Below are 12,102 nucleotides of genomic sequence, written 5' to 3' on the forward strand. Positions count from 1 at the left end.
GTTATAATTGTAAACCACCCCAAATCTTAGTACGCGGCTCAAGCTGTCTTGAGTTGCTGCTTGATAGAGATTGAACAACCGCCTGGTGGCTGCTAAGACTGCCTTCGCCCTGCTGCTGGGTTTGGAGCCAGGCCTCCTCACAGCTGAGTCAATTTTCCTTTCCTGAAAATTTTGTAAGGACATTTTCCTTTGGAGCAGGCTTAGCTATAGTTAGGCTCAGAGAAAGCACGGCTTGAGTTTCCTGGCTGCATCGCCACCTCCTACACCTCCGCATGGAGAGAGCCTGGAGAAGAATTGGTCCAGAAATAAAACTACCACTCTGACCACAGCTCCTGTCCCTGTTTCTCTTCCTTCCAGAAATAATTATAGTAAGTTACTGCTAGCCTATATCAACACAATAACTTCCACCACATGGTCACAGCTAAGCTAACCAGTGTTTAAAGAGAAAGAGCCAACGTGCTCTTTTTCTCTCCTTTTTCTTCCCCTTCTTCTTTCTCTGCCCATCTTCTCCACAGTGATACTCGAATGAGTGCAGAGGCCCATCAGCTCTCATCCTCAGTAGGCAGGGATAGAGGGTGTTCTTCCTTGTTCTCACTCCTTAACATGAGTGTACACTCATTAATTTGCCGAGGAAGGTAAGGCCTGATGAGGGCACGAAGAGAGAATTATTTTTTTTCCCCTGCAAGTTTTTGAGTTAGCTTTATTTGGAATAGCTATGTTTTTACATGTGTTTGTCATTTCACTTGTTTTATATCTTTATACTAAGCGGTTCATAATGTTCTTTCATGCAAATATACTCCCAGAGGAAGATAGAACAACAAAGCAATTCTGAAAAGTCACCAAATAAATTAAAGCTCAAAACATTGAGCCGTGTATTCTTGAAAAGACATAAGGGACGTGCAGTTGCCTGGGAGCCCGGGGAAGGAGCTCGTGCTGATGGGGCCTCCAAAGGCAGGGCTGGAGGTAAGAGTCTGAAACAGCTCTAATTTAACGTTTAAAAGAGACGCATAATTGCATGGCCATTAGTAACATTTCCAGCTATGAATGCAAAGATAATGGCAAGCATAAACAAATCCAGTGCTTCAAGAAGTAAATTGGCCCTGTAGGCATTAGGAACAATGTTTTTCTTCATTGTGTTTTGGTCAGATCAAATACTTTTTCGATAGGTTTTATTTTTTTTTTTTTAATTTTCCTTCAGCATGAGGCATTAACCATTGCTGGGGACGATGATACAGGGATTCCTACTGAGACAGGGTTTCTAATAAGGATGCTTTCTAGTTTCTTAGTATTACCAAATGTTTTCTGTTCCAAGCAGAAAAGAAAACATGATCTTGCTCTGGATGTGTTGTCAGGCAGTGGGGAAGACTAAAAAACAGCAGAATGCTCGCAATAACAAAGCAGCGCGTGGAGACCCCGTAAAGCTATTTTCTGTAACAACTAGCCTTTCTGCACTCTGCGGTTTCCCCATCCTGGGGCAGCGTCAGCCCATTGGCTTTTTGTTGGTGCCATGGATGCAACTGATCTCTGTGAAGTGCTTGGGAAGAGGAAGGGTGGTGATGTTACAGATCAGTCCAGTGGCTATAGAATCATAGAATAGAATCATAGAATTGTTTAGGTTGGAGAAGCCCTTTAAGATCATCAAGTCCAACCTAACACCGACATCCCACCACTAAACCATGCCCCTAAGAACCACCTCTACCTGTCTCTTAAATACCTCCAGGGACGGGGACTCCACCACTTCCCTGTGCAGCCTTTTCCAATGCTTGACAACCCTTTTGGGAAGAAATTTTTCCTAATGTCCAACCTAAACCTGCCCTGGCGCAACTTGAGGCCATTTCCCCTCATCCTATCACCCGTTACATGGGAGAAGAGACTGGCACTCACCTCACTACAACCTCCTTTTGGGTAGTTGTAATTATTATGTTATTATTGTAGTTGTGTTCTGGATCAGTCTGGTGGTTGCATTGTGGACCAGCTCAGGAAGGAGTTGTAGTTCCTGACGGTTGAACTGGATGTTAGGGCTCTACAGGCAGAACCTGATGACTGCGGAAAAACATTTCTTATTAGCTGATGGGATTCTGGGTGTCCATGTGGCCATGAACGTAGTGTGGGTAATGGCAAAGGGTTTTTTTTCCTTTTGAGCATTTGATTAGAGAGTGGCTAAGGAGCGAAGATAATGCTGGGAATCTTAAATAAGGAACATGTTAAAACATAATGCCTTTGTTGTATACATAATCTCTGTTGAGAAATGATCATATATTTGAACTGTGCTTTGTAGTTTCTAAACCCCAATTTGCAGTCACTGTTTTGATACTTACAGTTAAATCTCTGCCCTTGATGTTTCCTATTTCTTCTGTTTTATATTACACTGCAGTATAAAGTGTCAAGTAAAATTGTTACTATTTTCTTCCAGGAAAAAAAAAAAGTGTGTTTTTCTGCTTTTGTTATTTTAAAACATCATTTCTACGGGCTGGGCAGAAAATCTTGTGCATGGTAGATAGATACTAGTTTAAGACTTGGAAACCACAGAACCAATTTCCACCTCTTCAGGTAACATAAAATGGTCCTTACAGGGAAGAGGGGTTTGGCCAAGGTCTGTATCTGATAAGGAGTCCTTGGAGCAGGTGGTGTAAAAGAAGACCAGCAGATTGCTCTCTGATTGCCTGTCCCTGCCCTGAAGCCCTGATGTGAATAGTGCGCAGGCTGGGAGAACAAGGTTGTACGTGCAGGACTGTTTTAACTCCATCATCTTTCTAGGCCTCATAATCTATTATCAGAGAGATAATTAGGAGTTATCCTATATCAAAGACCCAGAGACAAACATGATCCTCTCCAGACAACCAGCAACCAAACACCCCTAAAAGCTGTTTGTAGCTGGGTTTTAAGATACCGCCAGCCTGTCGTGTGGAGAGCACCCTGCATGCCGCTGGCAATCTCTGAACACAGGACACACCTCCAGGGACACAAATGTGTATATATATATACACATATATATATAAATATATATAAAATTAACTACCCGAACACCACATACACATTTTCTACAATAGGAAGATGAAGCCCCATCAACTGCACACTTCTCTTTGTTGCAAAGTGTCCTATATAGTAACTGGAGAAGACCACGTTATAACTTAGGTGTTCTCAGATGCCCCCTTTCACCCTCAGGCATCTATCCCCTGAGCCATGGCAAAATCCTCTCTAGAAGCAAACACGTGCTGTAGCCTTCTTACCTCAAATGGAGCTAACCTGAGTCCTGAGCGCGTCGCTAGGAATGCCATGACAATTACCCCAGGCAGTACAGCCTGAGAAACACAGCTCACCAAACACCTTTGGGCGAGTGAGACCAGACCACCATGACCAGTCACACTCCCAGCAAGTGGCAGGAGCTGTGCTTTCCCAAGGCAGACTTAAAAAAATTAAAGAGGGAACTAAAATTCAGAGCTAGGCTTCATAGCAAAAATTACAGCCTTGGCAGGACACTGGTTTCCCAGAATGCCAATGTTTTTCCTGGTGAGTCTTTCACTGCTTCTACCCCATCTTTACACCACGGAGGCTGCGGGTCTGTCACCTCTCCTCTTCCGAACCTTCCTTTGTACCATAGGGTGCAAACTATCCTTTTCTTTAAAGCTCTTTAATTGGCAAAACTAAGCAAATGTCGCCAGCCTGCAGCTAGCCTGAAGCTTGCTGTGCTCTTTCAGACCTGAGGAGATGCTCCTCTGTTCTGGAGCTAACTGCTCTTTCCTGAGTTATCTCCCTGCAAACCTGACCCTACTCACGCTCCCAGACCCCTATGGCTAACACACACGCACACACCCCCGCCCCCCCGTTACCACTGTGGGGCGCTCTTCTTATCTATAAAAAAAAGTCAATCTGTCTTTATTCTTAATGAGGCCATGGCAGCGCAGGGCGGTTCAGATAGGAAGGAACCCCAGGAGGTCTCCAGCCCGACCTGCTGGTCACAGCCGGGTCAGCTGTGGGATGCTGGGAATCTTAAATAAGGAACATGTTAAAACATAATGCCTTTGTTGTATACATAATCTCTGTTGAGAAATGATCATATATTTGAACTGTGCTTTGTAGTTTCTAAACCCCAATTTGCAGTCACTGTTTTGATACTTACAGTTAAATCTCTGCCCTTGATGTTTCCTATTTCTTCTGTTTTATATTACACTGCAGTATAAAGTGTCAAGTAAAATTGTTACTATTTTCTTCCAGGAAAAAAAAAAAGTGTGTTTTTCTGCTTTTGTTATTTTAAAACATCATTTCTACGGGCTGGGCAGAAAATCTTGTGCATGGTAGATAGATACTAGTTTAAGACTTGGAAACCACAGAACCGATTTCCACCTCTTCAGGTAACATAAAATGGTCCTTACAGGGAAGAGGGGTTTGGCCAAGGTCTGTATCTGATAAGGAGTCCTTGGAGCAGGTGGTGTAAAAGAAGACCAGCAGATTGCTCTCTGATTGCCTGTCCCTGCCCTGAAGCCCTGATGTGAATAGTGCGCAGGCTGGGAGAACAAGGTTGTACGTGCAGGACTGTTTTAACTCCATCATCTTTCTAGGCCTCATAATCTATTATCAGAGAGATAATTAGGAGTTATCCTATATCAAAGACCCAGAGACAAACATGATCCTCTCCAGACAACCAGCAACCAAACACCCCTAAAAGCTGTTTGTAGCTGGGTTTTAAGATACCGCCAGCCTGTCGTGTGGAGAGCACCCTGCATGCCGCTGGCAATCTCTGAACACAGGACACACCTCCAGGGACACAAATGTGAATATATATATACACATATATATATAAATATATATAAAATTAACTACCCGAACACCACATACACATTTTCTACAATAGGAAGATGAAGCCCCATCAACTGCACACTTCTCTTTGTTGCAAAGTGTCCTATATAGTAACTGGAGAAGACCACGTTATAACTTAGGTGTTCTCAGATGCCCCCTTTCACCCTCAGGCATCTATCCCCTGAGCCATGGCAAAATCCTCTCTAGAAGCAAACACGTGCTGTAGCCTTCTTACCTCAAATGGAGCTAACCTGAGTCCTGAGCGCGTCGCTAGGAATGCCATGACAATTACCCCAGGCAGTACAGCCTGAGAAACGCAGCTCACCAAACACCTTTGGGCGAGTGAGACCAGACCACCATGACCAGTCACACTCCCAGCAAGTGGCAGGAGCTGTGCTTTCCCAAGGCAGACTTAAAAAAATTAAAGAGGGAACTAAAATTCAGAGCTAGGCTTCATAGCAAAAATTACAGCCTTGGCAGGACACTGGTTTCCCAGAATGCCAATGTTTTTCCTGGTGAGTCTTTCACTGCTTCTACCCCATCTTTACACCACGGAGGCTGCGGGTCTGTCACCTCTCCTCTTCCGAACCTTCCTTTGTACCATAGGGTGCAAACTATCCTTTTCTTTAAAGCTCTTTAATTGGCAAAACTAAGCAAATGTCGCCAGCCTGCAGCTAGCCTGAAGCTTGCTGTGCTCTTTCAGACCTGAGGAGATGCTCCTCTGTTCTGGAGCTAACTGCTCTTTCCTGAGTTATCTCCCTGCAAACCTGACCCTACTCACGCTCCCAGACCCCTATGGCTAACACACACGCACACACCCCCGCCCCCCCGTTACCACTGTGGGGCGCTCTTCTTATCTATAAAAAAAAGTCAATCTGTCTTTATTCTTAATGAGGCCATGGCAGCGCAGGGCGGTTCAGATAGGAAGGAACCCCAGGAGGTCTCCAGCCCGACCTGCTGCTCACAGCCGGCTCAGCTGTGAGATCAGGTGGCTTCTAATGATGCTGCCTGGCAGTGGGATGGGTCTGAGCTCTAAGAAGGAACACAAAGGCAGAAATGCTTTAGAGAGCCTTTTGTGCATGCAGGTGTCGCACAACCAGGGCGTCATGTCTGTGTAGACCTGAGGTCAAGTTAATACATCTTGCCTTTTCTCTCCCTGTTGGGTTCATATCTGGAAGGAAAAATAAAAGTCCCAGCCACTTGTCCCCGCCAACCCGTATCAATGCTGACGTAGACTGAGATGACTGGTGAAATCTCCTAACTGAAATACTGCTTTCACATCTTCTGTCCCATGTCCGACATGCATGTTCAGTTGTGTCTCAGAGGAAAGCTCCTTTCTCCTCAGAAACTGTTTCTCATTTTTCCGGATTTATTTCCTTGGAACTTTGAAAACATGAATATATTACAGAAGCATTACTGAGAATCCATAGGCTTTGGACGCTTTGTGTTTCAATTTTCTAAGAGGCATTTCCCTTTGCTTCAGTTCCCAATGTGAGTATTTATGGCCCTTGAATGCCATCCAGTGGTGGAAAGGCAGGGCATCGCCCAGCCTGCTGATAAACTGCCTCCAGCCACGGCAAGTTCAGGCATAAAATTATTTTTACATTAACAGCATATCATTCTTGTGCCCTATTTGTAGGGAAATCAGAAACCATAAAAATGTATTTTATATGGCAGGTGACAGCAACAGAAAAGCTACCTGGCGTTTCACAGCCGTGTTGAGTGTACGTTGTTACTTAAGTAAAAGCACTTAGACTTTCCTACGGTGTGGATTCAGTAAAGATTTGATGCTATGCAATTACAAAACCGCAGACTGCAGGTAACAACAAACTCTTATCAGTTCAGCCTGTCCAATAAACAGCAGGTTTGTTTGGAAGTTAAAAATATAATCTGTTTTTTTATAGAATCATAGAATGTTTTGGGTTGGAAGGGACCCCTAGAGGTCATCTAGACCAACCCCCCCGCAGTGAGCAGGGACATCTTTAACTCTATCAGGTTGCTCAGAGCCCCATCCAACTTGGCCTTGAATGTTTCCAGGGATGGGGCCTCCACTACCTCTCTGGGCAACCCGTTCCAGTGTTTCACCACCCTCATCATAAAAAATTACTTCCTTATATCCAGTCTAAACCTACCCTGGTTTAGTTTGAAACCATTACTCCTGTCCTGTCACAACCGGCCCTGCTAAAAAGATTGTCCCTGTGTTTCCTATAAGCCCCCTTTAGGTACTGAAAGGCCATAATCAGGTCTCCCCACAGCCTTCTCTTCTCCAGGCTGAACAAGCCCAACTCTCTCAGCTTGGCCTCATAAGAGAGGTGCTCCAGCCCTCGCATCATTTTTGTAGCCCTCTTCTGGACCCGCTCCAACAGTTCCATGTCCTTGTGCTGAGGGCTCCAGAGCTGGATGCAGTGCTCCAGGTTGAAAAGTTTGGTTTTGGTGAAAGAAAACCAAACAACAAACATACAGAATAGGCACAGCTCTTCAAGTGGTTATAATTGCTCTGTTCTTAAACCACAGTTTACAAAGTCAGGTTTTCACTGTTTTCTCTCCTCACCCAGTTTCTGCTTTTCCCCATCCCTGCCACTTAATGATGGCAATAAAGAATGAGCAAAGAGGTAAATGGCCAGAAAACAGAAATAATTTTTTTAAAAAAGAACATTTTCTTATTTTATTATTTCTTCTAACAAAGAAGAGCATATTCTCTTTTATATCTCTGCAAAACTTCGATATTCAGTCTTTTAAAACTCATGTCATTTGGGGCAAAGTTTCCTATTTGAAATACTTTCTGCCCAGTCACCTCTGCTTTTCAGTGAGGTGCGTGTCAGACTATGATTCCTTGCCCTCCAGCAAGATTCCCCACTTGCACCCTGAGCTGGGACTGCTTAAACTGTCTGGTGCTAGACCACCAATTTGACAATGAGGGTCAGGCCTTGTCCTGAAGCCTCAGGCTCCTACGCAGACCCTTTCTCACCAATTCCCTTGCAAGGATTTGGAGTGCAGAGAAGAACAGGTATCTGTGCTGCCTCCGCCCAGCAGTTCCCTTCTCCCCAGCCACTGTCAGACCTGGTCATTCACACTGGTGACCTGTTAGCACGCTCCGTGGCACTCTGTTGGTTTATGCCATCCAGCACAAATCCCAGACCCGATTCAAGAGCGAGCATCAGGGATTATTCCAGTATGGCCCTAGTTTTGGACGACAAGTTTGGAGAAGGACAGACCATGCTAGCTGGCCTCAGGAGTGGGGAGCAAGGACTTGTATTGTTAGATGGCTGAGTGTCTGTACCTTTTGTGTACAAGTCCTGGGCAGAATATAGTACTGACTTAAATAAATCCTGAATCCCAGAGAGTGTGTTATGTTTCACGCTGGCATTAATGACTGCTCAGTCCTTAGCTGTTGTGCTGAGGCACAAACCAGTACCTACTCCTGTTTTCATTTCATCCTGAGTGTTTAAACAGTTTGCATGTTTGGGAGGACTGCTATGGGATGGGGGCTATGGGATCAGCAATGCCACTGACCTCCCCAGGTATAATCTTCAGGGAAGCTATTGCAACAACAGTGGCATACATTTGGGGATTAACACTCCAAGTCTGCCTGTCTCTGACCGCTAATCCCAGGAAAGAGGTGTCACTCAGTTCTGTTGGTGTTACTTTTCTTTACCCTTTGCTTTGACAGGCATATTCCCAATGCCTTTTTCATGAAGATCCTGCATATGCTTTTCTTGATGAGGCAAATCACATCTCTCTTTTATCTGCCGCACCTCTCAAGGAACAAAGTGCTCTTAGAAACCAGGATTTGTAGTAGTTCTCCAAGTACTGAAAAATAAGCACAGATCAAGCCTCAAAAATTAAGAGCCTAGCATAAAAGTAAGGAAATTATTAGCAGCAATAGATCGTAAGTTTATTTGCCTGTTTGTTTTACAGTCTTCAGTGGTACCGTATTTTCAAGCTTTCTTGCCTTCCTGGTACCCCCCCATCTTGGAGGAAGGAACCCAAGTGGAGGTAGACAGGCAGAGGCAGCCCAGGGTGCCTGGTGCTTCCAGCATCTGCCTCTGCTCCCCACTTCTGACTGTCCTCTTCAGGCTGCCCCGGGGGGGTTCAGCATCTCCCTCCATTTTGGGGGTTACCCACTAATTCCTGGTAGAGGGATAGAGGGAGCTGATTCAAGAAGCAGAGCGGGAATGTGACTGCTACACTGAGCTGATCCTGACAGCAGAGGCACAGGTACTCTTTGCATGGGTGTTTGTGCCTGCCTGCACCGTACCCTGCAGTCGTTGCCACGTGTCCTGCTGGTGCTCAGGATGGTGGCGATACCAGCAGGCAGCACAGATCTCTGGTCCCAGCAGAGCCAGCCCCAGTCTGTGCCTTACACCTGCTTTTCTGTCAGTTCTGCACGATCAGAGGCCATGGCTCTCGTGTCTGAAGAAGCTGATGGGTACGTCGAGACCTGTGCTATCCTAGTGCTGCACAAGCGTGTTCAGGACAAGGGGCAACAGGGACACACTGAAGCATAAGAGATTTCAGTTGAATATGTGGAAGAACTTCTTTACTTTGAGGGTGACAGAGCACTGGAACAGGCTGCCCAGGGGGGTTGTGGAGTCTCCTTCTCTGGAGATATTCAAAGCCCACCTGGATGACATCCTGTGCAACCTGCTCTAGGTGAACCTGCTTTACCGGGGGGGGGTTGGACTGGATGATCTCCGGAGGTTCCTTCCAACCCCTGCCATTCTGTGATCCTGTGATTCCATGTCTTCTGCCTTGTGGCAGGGCTTCTGCCTGCAGCCTTCTCCTGGTCTTTCTGAGTCTGGGTAGTGTTGTGCTGTTTGAGGAGTTCGTCTCTATTTGCACATAGTGCAGTTAAAGTCTTGTTTCCAGCAGTACAGGAACAAGATTGGGTCCTGGGCAGAGACAAATTTCCTCACAAAACACCCCCATTTTCACCAGGACCTACCCTTACAGTTCTGTCTGTCTCCATTTTCTGTCATGGGGGTGCAAATATTCCCGTTGACAGTCCACATCTGCTTGCTGGCTCCTCTCTGCTTCACAGCAGCATATCCCACATCTGCCAGCAGATGCCATCAAAACTAATGAAACGTGAGAAGCTACAGGTTCACGAGGGGAGGACAGCCACGCTTCTTTTCCGCTTTCTCCTCTTTTCTCCACAACAAGGCCAGAAAAGGGAAGGAGTGATTAAAGAATAGACTAAGAATAATTCAAAGAACAGGTTAAAGAACATGTAAGTTTGCGATCGTCAAGCTGACCGCATCTGATTAAACAAGTATGGGAAGAACTAGTCAAAGCCACCTCTGTGCAATTAACAGCTATCACAGAGAATTAAAGGGGTATGGGGAGGCTTAATGTGCCTGCATTTAGAAAAGTGCAAATAGGGCTTGAATAATATCATTCCTAAAAAAGAAAACCCTTCTACAGGCCCAGCCAGACTAACTCTGACACCTGAGAAGGCATAGGGGACACTTCTAAGCAATCAATCTGTATACACCTCCTCAGGTAAAAAGAAATAGTCAACATAGATTTGTTGACAATAAATTATGTCAAAGAAAACTGGTTTCATTCTTGGGCAGGATAATGGCCTATGAGGGGAAGTGAGAAATGTCATTTACCTTGCATTTAAGTCAAACTGCTGGTACAGCTATTGGATATATTACTTTCACATCATGTCTGAGTCTAGAGAAAATTTGCATTCCTAGATGAGTGCACAACTAGCTGAAAAACTGTATTCATAAATAATTTTCAAGGGTTCACTGTCAAAGGAGGAGGACTTTGCAAATGCAGTCCTGTGAGACAAGACCTGAGGGCAGCTCTAATCATTATTTTTATTGACGACTTGGATGATAAACTAGATGGGATATTTGCAAAGTTTGCAGATGACATTAAGCAGTCAGTGGTTTTATGTACCTTGGAGGAGAAGAATTCACACTGATTTTGATAAGTTGGGGAAATGTTCCAAAATCAAGGAAATGAAATAAAACCAAAGGCAAGTGAAAGTGCAACACTTAGGAAGACTAATGCAAAGCACATATTTAAAAATAATTATCTGTGTAAAAGCATTGCAGCAACAGAATAGAAGTCTCTTGTCACAAGCTGCACAGACTAAAACTGGCATTGCTAACTCAAAAAAAAAAAAAAAAAAAAGAACAAGCCAAATGATACCTTGTACTGAATTAGACAGGAGCCTGTGAGAGAAAAATGTACTTACTTGGCTCTGTTCAGTTTTGGGGGAAAAGGCATTTTTGAGCAGACCGTGTCACATCAGGGGTGCAGGACACATGAGCTGTGAAGGAAAGCTGGAGGATGTGAGCTTGTTTAGCCCAGGAAAAAGAGGACTGGAGGGAACTTGATAGTCTCCTAGCAGACAGAAAATTCTTATATAGACATCAGTAGAAAGGGTGGTGGGACGGGACAAGAAAAAAAAAAATCATCTTAATGTATAACCACGAAGATTTAGGTAAAAAAAAAAAATCAGGGAGAAAACTTTGTGGGTACAAAGGCAGCTGGAGCAGGCTGCTTCAGTGCTCACTTGAGGGGAAGAGATGGACCATACCCCTACCAACGGCCAAGGGGTGCTTGGGGCAGCAGCTGTGTGGGGCAGAGGAGCTCATCCCTCACCTGGGAGCTGCACAGCCCCATCCCACCTGTGTTCCCAGAAGCAATTACTAAATTCATTGAGTTTCCTTCAGTTGCCTTTGAGTTTTATTTATGTCCAGTTCATGTGAACCGAACCTGAAGTCAGCTGAAGAGGTTTTGTTCATCTTCTGTGGACTGACCTTTTCCATCACTATGGCAATGCAACTCAGCTGTTCTCCTGAAGAGTACATGGCTGGGGTGGGTGGATAGCAGATAAAAAACTGGGACTGCAAAGTAAGCCCAATCCAGCAGGAGAGAGAAGATCTGGTAAATAAACATTAGTGATTTAACACTGAGGTTAGTTGGGAAGACTGCTGTTTCAAGATGCCCAAGGCATGAATGGCTGGTGGTTGTACTGCTGGTTTGTATTGAAAATCTCCCAAAATAGATTCCTGTGTCTAATTTTTTTTTCCAAGGGAGGAATTAAACATTGGAAAATGGACTTTAGGAAACATGGTTGTTCTAGTCTGTCTTTGATGTCCTTTTAGATTCCCACTGGTTGCTGTTGCCACTGCACTGTGCAGCCATGTAGGAGGAAGAGGAGAACGTATATAGTTGTATTAATGCTGTGTTACATACATTACTAAATCACTGAACTGTAAACTGCCCAAGAGGAGATATTTGTCCTCTTAAACTATCCCTGCACCATGAATGGTACCTGGAGGG

This window comes from Egretta garzetta, unplaced genomic scaffold (assembly GCF_000687185.1).
Source record: "Egretta garzetta isolate BGI_Z169 unplaced genomic scaffold, ASM68718v1 scaffold430, whole genome shotgun sequence".
Classification (NCBI taxonomy): Eukaryota; Metazoa; Chordata; class Aves; order Pelecaniformes; family Ardeidae; genus Egretta; species Egretta garzetta.